Consider the following 10,763-nt stretch of genomic DNA (forward strand, 5'->3'; position numbering starts at 1 on the left):
TGACATCATCATATGCACGAGTCACTATGAGTGAAACCTCAAAAATCCTAAGATTTAGGTCGATTTTAGCTTTGAAACTTTCAAGGGTTTATTAATGCATGATTACAAGTGTTGTGTGTGAAATTGAGCTGGTTTTGCCGAGAAAAATTTTTAAAATTTTGAAGAAAGTGTAGAAAATCAGAAGAAATGCTGCTGAAATGGCAAGAACTCTTCCTCCTGAGCTCTGATACCACTTGTAGGATCGTTTTCGGCCCTGAATGAGTCGATCAGAAGAATTCCTATCCAAAACAAGAGGCGGAAACTAATGCTTTGGTGTGATTTCAACTGGATTCATTTTAAACTGTTGTTGTATTGATCACAGAAACAATTACAAGCTCTGACAACACTTCGGCAGCACTTCGTGGCTTACCGGAAGACAACACCTACAACTATTCTAGTGATTTCGCTCATACAACCCTATTTATAGATAACATGATTTCGCTCTTATGTACATCACATATAAGCGAAACCTCACAGTTACCATATAAGCGAAACCTGGCTTTGACACATGAGCGAAATCCTATCTATGACACATAAGCGAAATCAGGTCTAACACATGTTTCCTGATTTTCGTGCCCTGTTCTAACCTATACACTACAAGACTCGATGTAAGACGTAGTCGACAGACGGATGCACCAACAAGGTGTCATTGAAAATCTCCTAGTCAAGGTCGACAATTTCGTCTACCCGGCCGACTTTGTCATACTTGATATGGAAGAAGACACCAAAGTCCCCCTCATACTAGGGAGTCCATTTCTCGCCACCGCACAAGCAGTGGTGGACATGAATGACGAAACACTGACTTTGAAATATGGGGATAATGAAGTAAAGTTCGGGGTTGGGAAGAGAATAGAGGACGATGACCCGGTCAATTACATGAAGGTTATTGATTCGAGTTTTGATGATGATCTCCGACGATGCAACATGGGTTGCAAAACATCCCGCTCGGAAAACATATAACCTCGCCTTGGGTCTAGCTAAGGACCCTTATAAACGTGGCGCACTACGGAGGCATTCCGCGGAACTATCCTTAGTTTAGTTTAATCTTTTAATTTTAATTTGTAGGAATAAAACACACTTGGGATGGTCAAGGATAACAAGGGAAACGAGAAACATGGCCCATGCACGAAAACAGGGCCATCTGAAAACAATTTCTTCATTACAGTAAGCTCAGCACGGGCCGTGTCCAGCCAACACGGCCCCGTGCTAAACATCCTGCAGAAAATCGCCCAGTTCAGGTAACTGGACACGAGCCGTGTTCACTGAACACGCCCCCGTGTCCAGGCTTCTGTTTCTTTTCTTTAATTTTTGTCACTGGCACCTGAACACGGGGCCGTGTCCAGACTGCCAGTAACATAAAATTATGCTTTTAACACCATTTTACACATTCAATCAACCTAAAAACTTATTTTTGGGACACATTGAGGACAATGTGTAATTTAAGTGTGGGGGGGGGGATGCTAAAACCTTGAATTTCGCAAGTCCTAATAACAAGCCTTACACAAAACTCTATTTGGAATCGCTAATCACCCCAAATTTTTTTCGAAAATTTTGCATTTTTTTTACTTGTCTAAGTTTAAGTTGGGAATTCTAACTCTAACAAGGTTATATTTTTACAAATTTACAACCGATAGCGTCGTGATAAAAAGAACCAACATAAGAAAATTATGAAACGGCATGACAAGCTTAGTTAAAATTTGATTATATATACTTGATCACGTAAAAACCCATTCCCACAAAAGTGAGTTTTGAGCCTTTAAAGAGCATACAAATACATATCTTTACACTAAATGCTCATTTTTCGTTTCTTGTGTGAATAGCCGCCTGGTTCTTACGTCTCTAGAACTTGCCATGATAATTCATTCCCGGTCCTTACCAACTTAAACCCAAGTAAGTAAATGATGGAGGCATTAGGACTAACCCCTTTTTCTTTCAACACCATTATTTTTATTTTTCTTTTCACCTACCCAAAAATTCCCCCTAGTTAACCCCTTTGAGCCTAAACCTTTTCATTTCTTAACCCAAAAACCTTTTACCCATCAAAATCCCTTTTTCATTTTTAACCCCTTATTTTAGTAACAAAGCTTGGTTTTCGTGTGACTCTTGAAAATATATATATATATATATATATTGACGAATGATGATGAAGTTGGAGATAAACAAACAAAGCTCCTAAAACAAAAGCTTGTTTGAATAAATACTTCATTAAAAATAAAAAGTCACAAAAACAAAATGTTTTACGAAAACCAACGCTTTTTACGCCTTTTCGCCCTTTTCAACTAACCACTAACCCAACCACCCACCTTTAGCCCAAGCCTAACCCTTCACCCAAAAAGTCCTCTTGATATTTACAAAGGTATAAAGTTAAAAAGGAGGAGGATTGATTGCTTGGCAAGCTTATGGTAGAAATAAGTTCCACGCCGCTCTCGAGTGATTCACTAAAAATACACCTTCAGCCGAGTGTGAGTGATTTCCCCCGTGAGGTACGTGAACTTGTATATAAATGAAATTTTAAAAAGGTATGTTATGCCTTAATAAATAATTTATCTTATGAAATGTTTTTAATAAATCATGACGAATAGGATTGTAAATAAATAAAAATAAAACCTAAACGATCTTGGAAAATCCCGACACTCTATGACAAGCCCAAAAACCTTCTCTTCTACCCATTCCATTTGGGAGTGAATAAAGCCACATTATAAAGAGTTTTGCTTGAGGACAAGCAAAGATTCAAGTGTGGGGGTATTTGATACGCGCAAAATGCAACATATAAATTATATCAATTGTGGTATAAAACTAACCCTTTTTTAGTACTAATGTTGGAAAAAGTGTGTTTTTGTCTTCCTTTGTATTTTCAGGATTAAATGAGCTCAAATTAACAAAAGAAGCAAAAAGACAGCAAAATCTAACACAAATACAAGAAAAGGGACAAAAGTGGATTGCCCGACCCCTCGACAGCATCCTCCCAAGCAAAACAAAGAAAGCAGAAGACTGAACACACCCCGTGCTCAGCGAGCACGGGGCCGTGCCCAAGAAGCAGCAGAAAAGACAAACTAATAGAAGCTTCTATTGCCCACCACGGGGCCGTGCCCAGCGGACACGGGGGCGTGGTCAGAGTACTGCAGGCGCATTTATTGTAATTGCGAATTACAATTAATGAAGAGAGAGAGTGTCAGACGGACACGGGGCCGTGCCCAGGCTTCTGTTCAGCCTATAAATAGGAGTGCTTGGAGCCTTTTCAACTCATCCCTTGGCACACCACCTCTCTCACACTTCACCCACCACCCACCACCACCATAACACCATCATCCACCACCATCATCCATTGTCCATCATATAGTGTGTGAGTCGTCTCGGGATCCAAGATTGATCGTAAGAGTTCTTGACAATCAAAGGCCATGTTTGCCTAAGTCTCTTACATCACTTGGTAAAGACAAGTGTCTTGTGTAATACTTTTTATTTTTAATCTTTTGCACTTTTTATTTGGTTTTGTATTAATGACTTTAATAACTAGTTTCTTATGTTGAAGGTGATTCTTCCTTAACGTTTGTCCGTGGTGTCTTGACATTATTTTACTGTCTATATAAAATAAAAGATTTTCACCATTCGTATCTCCACGGTCTATATGGAGGTATGTTGGCTACCTGGTCGGGGGTTAAGGGAACGGTTTGGTAAGAGTCTTGTCCTTGTTCAGCGTTTAGAGGTCCTGCAAGGGACCTGAGTTAAATTTAGTAGGATCTCCTTCAATGCCCAAAGGTATTGGATGGCGGGGATCCAAACTCTTTGACCCCCTCATAAGTTAAACTACTATTAATACTATAACCCGGCTATTTAGGACTATATCCCTGCTGACTCAGACTACTTAGTCGAGGGTAACGTCACCTTCAAAAGAGGGGCCTACCATAATTTGCATTAATAACTTAATTCATTATCTTTCAATAATCCGACCCTTTAGGATTGTATCCTTGCTGACTCAAACTGCTGGGTTGAGGGTAACGTCACCTTCAAAAGAGGGGCCTACTACAATAACTAAGATAATCTCTTAAACAAGTGCAAAAGTGCGAAAATAATCAAAGGTTACACTATACACGAGTCGGATCCAAGTGATTCATCTTGTCTATCTGTTTTATTTTTATTTTTCAGCATTTAGTTAGTTTTATTTTCTTTGTTTTAAAATCTTTTCTAACATTTTGATTTAATTAGACGTTGAGGATAAACCGGTACTAAAAGCTCTTGTGTCCTTGGACGACCTCGGTATCTTACCAACACTATACTACGTCCACGATGGGTGCACTTGCCCATATGTGTGTGTAGTGTTAGTAAGTATCGTGTTTTATAAATTTAAAACTTGGCTAAAAAGTGAAAAAGGGCTTAAAATATATACCTAAAACATATACACACTAGCACGCATCAATAACCACCTGCCATTGATCGAGTTCTCCTATAACAATAGATACCATACAAGCATTCAGGCGGCGCCTTTTGAGGCATTATATGGTAGGAAATGCAGAACGTCTATTTGTTGGGAAGAAATAGGAGAAGCTCAGTTATCAGGACCTGACATAGTCCTTGAAACAACGGACAAGATTGTCCAAATTCGTGACCGCCTGAAAGCTGCCAGGGATAGGTAGAAAAGTTATGCGGATAAAAGGCGAAAACCTCTAAAGTTTGAGGTTGGCGATAAGGTTTTACTTAAAGTGTCACCGTGGAAAGGAGTGATGCGGTTTGGTAAGAAAGGTAAGATAAGCCCAAGGTATATATGACCATTTGAGATCATCGAATGTGTAGGAACAGTGGCTTATAAGTTAAACTTACCTGAAGAGCTCAGTGGTATTCACAATGTATTTCACATCTGCAACCTAAAGAAATGTCTAGCTGATGAATCGCTAGTCATACCACATACGGATGTGCACATAGATGAGAGCTTGAAATTTGTGGAAAAACCTTTGTCGATCGAGGATCGACAGGTTAAGAAGCTTCGAATGAAGCATGTGCCCATTGTAAAAGTTAAATGGGATGCCCGCAGAGGACCCGAGTACACGTGGGAGGTAGAGTCCACAATGAAAGAAAAATACCCTCATTCATTCCAGTAAATCTTGAGGTCGAGATTTCTTTTAAGGGGGTGAGGATGTAACAACTCGAAAATTCATGTCCAATAATATATCAACACATGTCATGGACCTTAAACGTGCAAATAATAAATTTAGAAGGACTAAAGTTGACAAACGAAGAATCTACGTGTGTAAAAGGATTCAAAGTGTCAACAATGGATAAATATATCTTTCAACAACCCTACACGATGTTTATACCCTTAAACGAATGAATCATGGATCATATGAAGCTAATTGTGAAAGAAAGTGAGAGATTACAAACTACAGGGGTTAAATGTGTCAACATGTTTAATTTATACCTTTTTGTGACCTTTTAGCAAATCCGAAGTTTTGTAGCGATTAATTATGCTCACTAGAATAAGTGATAAAAATTTCACAAGGTTTCGATAAAGTATAAGAAAGTTATGATAATATTCGTATACGATGGGTTAAAAGCGTCAACGTTGAAATTTAAGACTTTACAGGTGATCACAAAGTTAACCAAGGACTTAAAGGTGTTTGATTATGCCTTGGAGCCCTTGAAAGTCAAGTTAGAGGGTTGAAAATGCAAGAAAAGAAGTTAAAACCACGTTTGAAAAGGATCAGGGGCTAAAGTGCAAATAATGAAACTTGTGTGGCCTGTTCTGGACAGCCATACCGGCCGCGTAAGCCCCCTTGGGACTCTTACGTGGGCCGCCTGGGACTGCCAGCGACAGAAATCATGCACAGCTTCCAGTTCAGGTCTGTTAACCGACTTAAGGGCCTGTAAAATGATACCAGGGGCTGTGCAAATGGATTTTCATGCACTAGGGACAATTGTGATGATCTGAATCCATGCATAGAGTTGCTTGGCATGATCTAGTTGAATCAAAATCCCTATATAAGAAGCTCCTTAGTTGCAACACTTCACACATTCACTTGCAAACTTTCACAACTCATATTCTGGAGATTTCTGGAGCTCAAGGACATTTCCTAGAAGTCATTAGTCGTGCTTAGAACTATTGTAAGTTTCCTTAACCTTCCTTAATTCAGTTTTACTTAGTTAATGTCACACCCCGACCGCGTGTAACATGCAACCGCGGTGGAAAACGTCGGGGAGTGTTGTGGACAGAATTAATTGTTATACAACCATGGAAATTAAAGTTACATTTTATTTATCAAACACGGGTGTTACATTGTCTTAAAGGAAGTACATAATTCAAAACATAGTTATACTAGTTCTATCTTCACTTTTAGTCTCTAAGGTACAGGTCCGCCCTAGTATCATGATCAACATCTTATAGAACAGCTCCTGAAAACACATGTGAAAGTAGGTACGTTAGCATAAAAATGCCTGTGAGATACATAGGTTATGTGAAAGTGGGATTCATGACATGAGTTTTAGAGAAATGTTTAATAACAGTCAGTCATGAACCTTGTAATTTGTCTCGCTTTGTAAACCATTTGAAAAACGATAATATCAGATGATATGTATAGATAAACGTAAGGTTAAATGAATAACCTAGTAAAATGAGTTGAATAAGATAAGTTGTTTTGTAAGACAATGTTTTATGAAGAGTATGTTATTTGTATAAAATGTTATATGTCTAAACTGAAATGATTTAGATAACGCTAAGAGATGTAGTATTATACAAACATTTATATATAGGAAGTACCAGCGGCGTATCAACCATGTTTGCATCATATTACATACTCCACGTTACTCAAACCATTTACCCAAACCATCCACCATGTAAGATTTTTCTTGTATAACTCAATTGTCAAGTGTTATTGTGTAAATCATGTCAAATGTCTATGTTCAATGTAAACCACCAAATGTGTATGTCAATGTCAACGTGTTTATGTTCAATGTAAATCATGTAATGTGTATCCCAAAATGTATCATGTACGGTAAGCGAAATGTATCAACTTAAACCATATGTAAAATGCACAAAACAAGTCGTTGAAGTAAAACGTGGTTTAAATCAACGTTATGTTCTGTGGGAAAAAATGCATGCTCTATTTGATACTAACATTTATGCGGTATTGTGAAATATGCATACATACAAGCCTTGAGACTGTGGCGATAAACCCTTAAACAAATTAAAGGTTTATCTAAGTTATGTATATCGAATTCGGTCATTCCTTACAATCCTATCAAACCCAGGATTTCAGGAACGGGAGTTGTCAATTCCCATGGTACCACTACCTACTAACGAACGGCGTGATCAATGTTAATGAATGTATTGTCCCATGTTAAACAAACCAAATGTCATAACAAAATGAAGGCATGTGATGTAAACAATTGTACTAAGTATGCTAAGTAAACATACGAAGCAGAAATGTTCATGTAAATCAATGTGTCCATATGCTGAGTAAACATATGCAACAGAAATGTTCATGTAAATCAATGTGTCCATATGCTGAGTAAACATATGCAACAGAAATGTTCATGTAAATCAATGTGTCCATATGCTGAGTAAACATATGCAACAGAAATGTTCATGTAAATCAATGTGTCTATATGCTGAGTAAACATATGCAACAGAAATGTTCATGTAAATCAATGTGTCCATATGCTGAGTAAACATATGCAACAGGAATGTAATGTAAATCAATGTACTAAGTACGCACACAATGGGCATACATAGCATGAAATGTAATGAAATCGTGTACTATAATGTACTAACAACATAGCAGGCATATGATGTGAAAACATGGAAAGCATGAATGTAACAGATAGGCATATGTGTTTCACCCCAAAACAGTTTAGAAAACAGTAAAAGAGGGGTTCAATGTACTCACATGAACTCCTCGAAAACATGTAAAAGATGGGGTTCTATGTACTCACCTGAGATTGCTTTGTAGTTCTTGTATAATAACCAGATAATGCTAAAGATCACGGGATATCAAATGGCACCTAATAGGTAGCTATGTTAATATACCGGACCAAAAATCGGAGGAACGGATAGTATGCGGGTTCGTAAACCAAACGAGTATGGAGACTCGTGTAATATGGTTTAACAAAGCCTACATACTAAAATGAAACTCAACCTAAGTGCTTACGGCCCATCACGACCCGTTTAGGTAGCTTATGCTACCCTAACGCGTCGTTCGCGTAGAACGCGTTCGGAACGCCTAACATTGCGACCACAAGGTATAACCTCGGAAGGTTATAGCTATGGTCACCTAATGTGTTTGGTCGGATCCTAATGATCGACCAAATGGGTCGGGTTCGAAAGTATAAGCGATGGTTTAGATCGCTTACCTTACGACCCTATATAAGCACTAAACTAAAAGTGACGAGCTAAGCATGTTAGAACATGCTTAACTAAGTTTAGAAAACAGGTTTGGCATCAAAACAAACAGCTTTGATGCTCACGAGTAGTTTGGTTACAAAATATGCAAGAATGCACATTTTGGCCGAAACTACGACTCGTCACTGAGCCTAGACAACGTGGTAATCAGTAGGTATAGTCACTACGGACTATAACCATCGTGATCACGCTTACGTTATGAAGTTCCAAGAACTTCGTGTTGACCATAGGCTGGTCAATGCAGAAAGTCAACAAAACGTTGACTTTCGGACTCGAAAAGCGAATAAAAGAACGAAAGAAGACTTACGGAGGGTCCCCGAATGCTAATCTAGATCAAAGAGCTCAGGTATGAAGCAATGGCATCAACTTAGAGCATTTTGATCAGATTGTGTGAGTTTTTAGCAACAAGGGGGGGGGTATTTATAGGAAAAGTGGAGCCGTTAGGATCGTTTCTTGATTTTCGTGCCACGATCCTAAGCGTCCACTTGTCAAAATGTTGTGGTCACTGAAAATGGCCCTTGGCTCTTGATTGGGTGAAAGGGCATTGCCCCTTGGTGTGTTTGAAAGGCCAAATTGCAAGAAAAAACAAAAATTTGGTTACTGAAGAGGCCATGCGGCCCGCTTCAGGAAGTGCACAAAACCCAGGCGGGCCACCTGGAGGTGCAGATCAGGCAACAAGTTTCAGTTTTGGCAGTTTTGGTCCCTGTTGCGTGTTTAAGACATTTCCGACACTTCTAAGGCCCGTAAAGCCAACTTTAGGGCCCTAAAATGATGCCTAAACATTGTGGACATGAAACATGCTCAAAAATGTTCCGGATGTTGGTTCGTTTGGCTGTACGATCGCGATGTTCGGTTAATTACGACGGAATGCGCATAAGCGCCAAAGACGATCCAAATGACGCGACGAATGGATTTTTCTCATGCCAAACACTAAGGCATAATATTATGATGCTTACATAAATTTTTGGATGTCCGGATGTATTCAGAACGTAAGTTATGCGCGAAAGTGCAAACTTGTGCACTTTTTGACAGTTTTAGCCCCTGAATGATCCAAAAGTTTGTTTTAGCATACCAAACCCCTCAAAGCCTATTTCTAAGCTATGTAAAGGATATTTAGGGTATGTTTAACTTATGGACATGTTCCGGAATGTTTGTTACAGTACAAATTGGCATACTTTTCGGAGTTTGTCAAGTTTAGTCCCTGTAAGCGAATTAACTTGTTTTTGCCATACCAAAGCCTTCAAAACTTATTTCTAAGTTATGTAAAGGTTATTTAAGGTATGTTGAGTATATGTTGATGTTCTGGAGTATTTGTCACGTTAAACTAAGTACGTTTAAGCACCAGTTAGCGTATAATTCTCCAGAAAACGATGTAGAGTTTGAAATTAAACAAAAGTCGAAACATGAAAAATGTAAAACACAACCAAACAAACATTGGGATCAAATAACATTGTTTTATTGATAATTGAACTGTTCACAATGATTACAAGCACAAATGTTACAGTCTCCCCTACTTGTGGAAATTTCGTCCCGAAATTTATTTAGAGGAAACTCGTGGAAAAAGATGCGGATATTTCGCCTTCATTTGATCTTCACGTTCCCAAGTAAACTCGGGTCCACGTTTAGATTCCCAGCGAACCTTGACCAAAGGAATGCGCTTGCATTTAAGCTACTTGACTTCACGTTCCATGATTTCCACCGGTTTCTAGACAAATTTCAGTGTTTTATCAACACGAATTTCATCAAGCGGTATGTGGAGGTTCTCATCAGCTAAACACCTCTTGAGATTGGACACGTGGAAGGTTGGATGAACATTTCCAAGTTCAGGAGGTAACTCAAGTCTGTAGGCTACCTTACCGATTCTTTCGACGATCTTGAATGGTCCAACGTATCTAGGTGCAAGTTTTCTTTTCTTTCCAAATCTGATCACACCTTTCCAAGGTGAGACCTTAAGGAATACTCGATCACCGATTTGAAAATCCAAGGGCTTGCGTTTTAGGTCCGCGTAACTCTTCTGACGGCTTCTAGCTGTCTGAAGGTTATCACGAACTTTCTTTACCTTATCTGTTGTCTCTAAAAATGAGGGCAGGTCCAGTAAGTTGAGCCTCGCCGATCTCATTCCAGCAGACTGGTGAACGACATTTTCGACCATAGCCTCGAAAGGAGCCATGTTGATGCTGGAGTGATAACTGTTGTTGTAGGAGAATTCAATCAATGGAAGATGCGAATCCCAACTACCACCAAAATCGATCACACAAGCTCTAAGCATATCCTCCAGTGTCTGGATTGTTCTTTCAGATTGACCATCCGCTTACGGATGATAAGCTGTGCTCAGATT

The sequence above is a fragment of the Helianthus annuus genome, chromosome 10 (assembly GCF_002127325.2).
Source record: "Helianthus annuus cultivar XRQ/B chromosome 10, HanXRQr2.0-SUNRISE, whole genome shotgun sequence".
Lineage (NCBI taxonomy): Eukaryota > Viridiplantae > Streptophyta > Magnoliopsida > Asterales > Asteraceae > Helianthus > Helianthus annuus.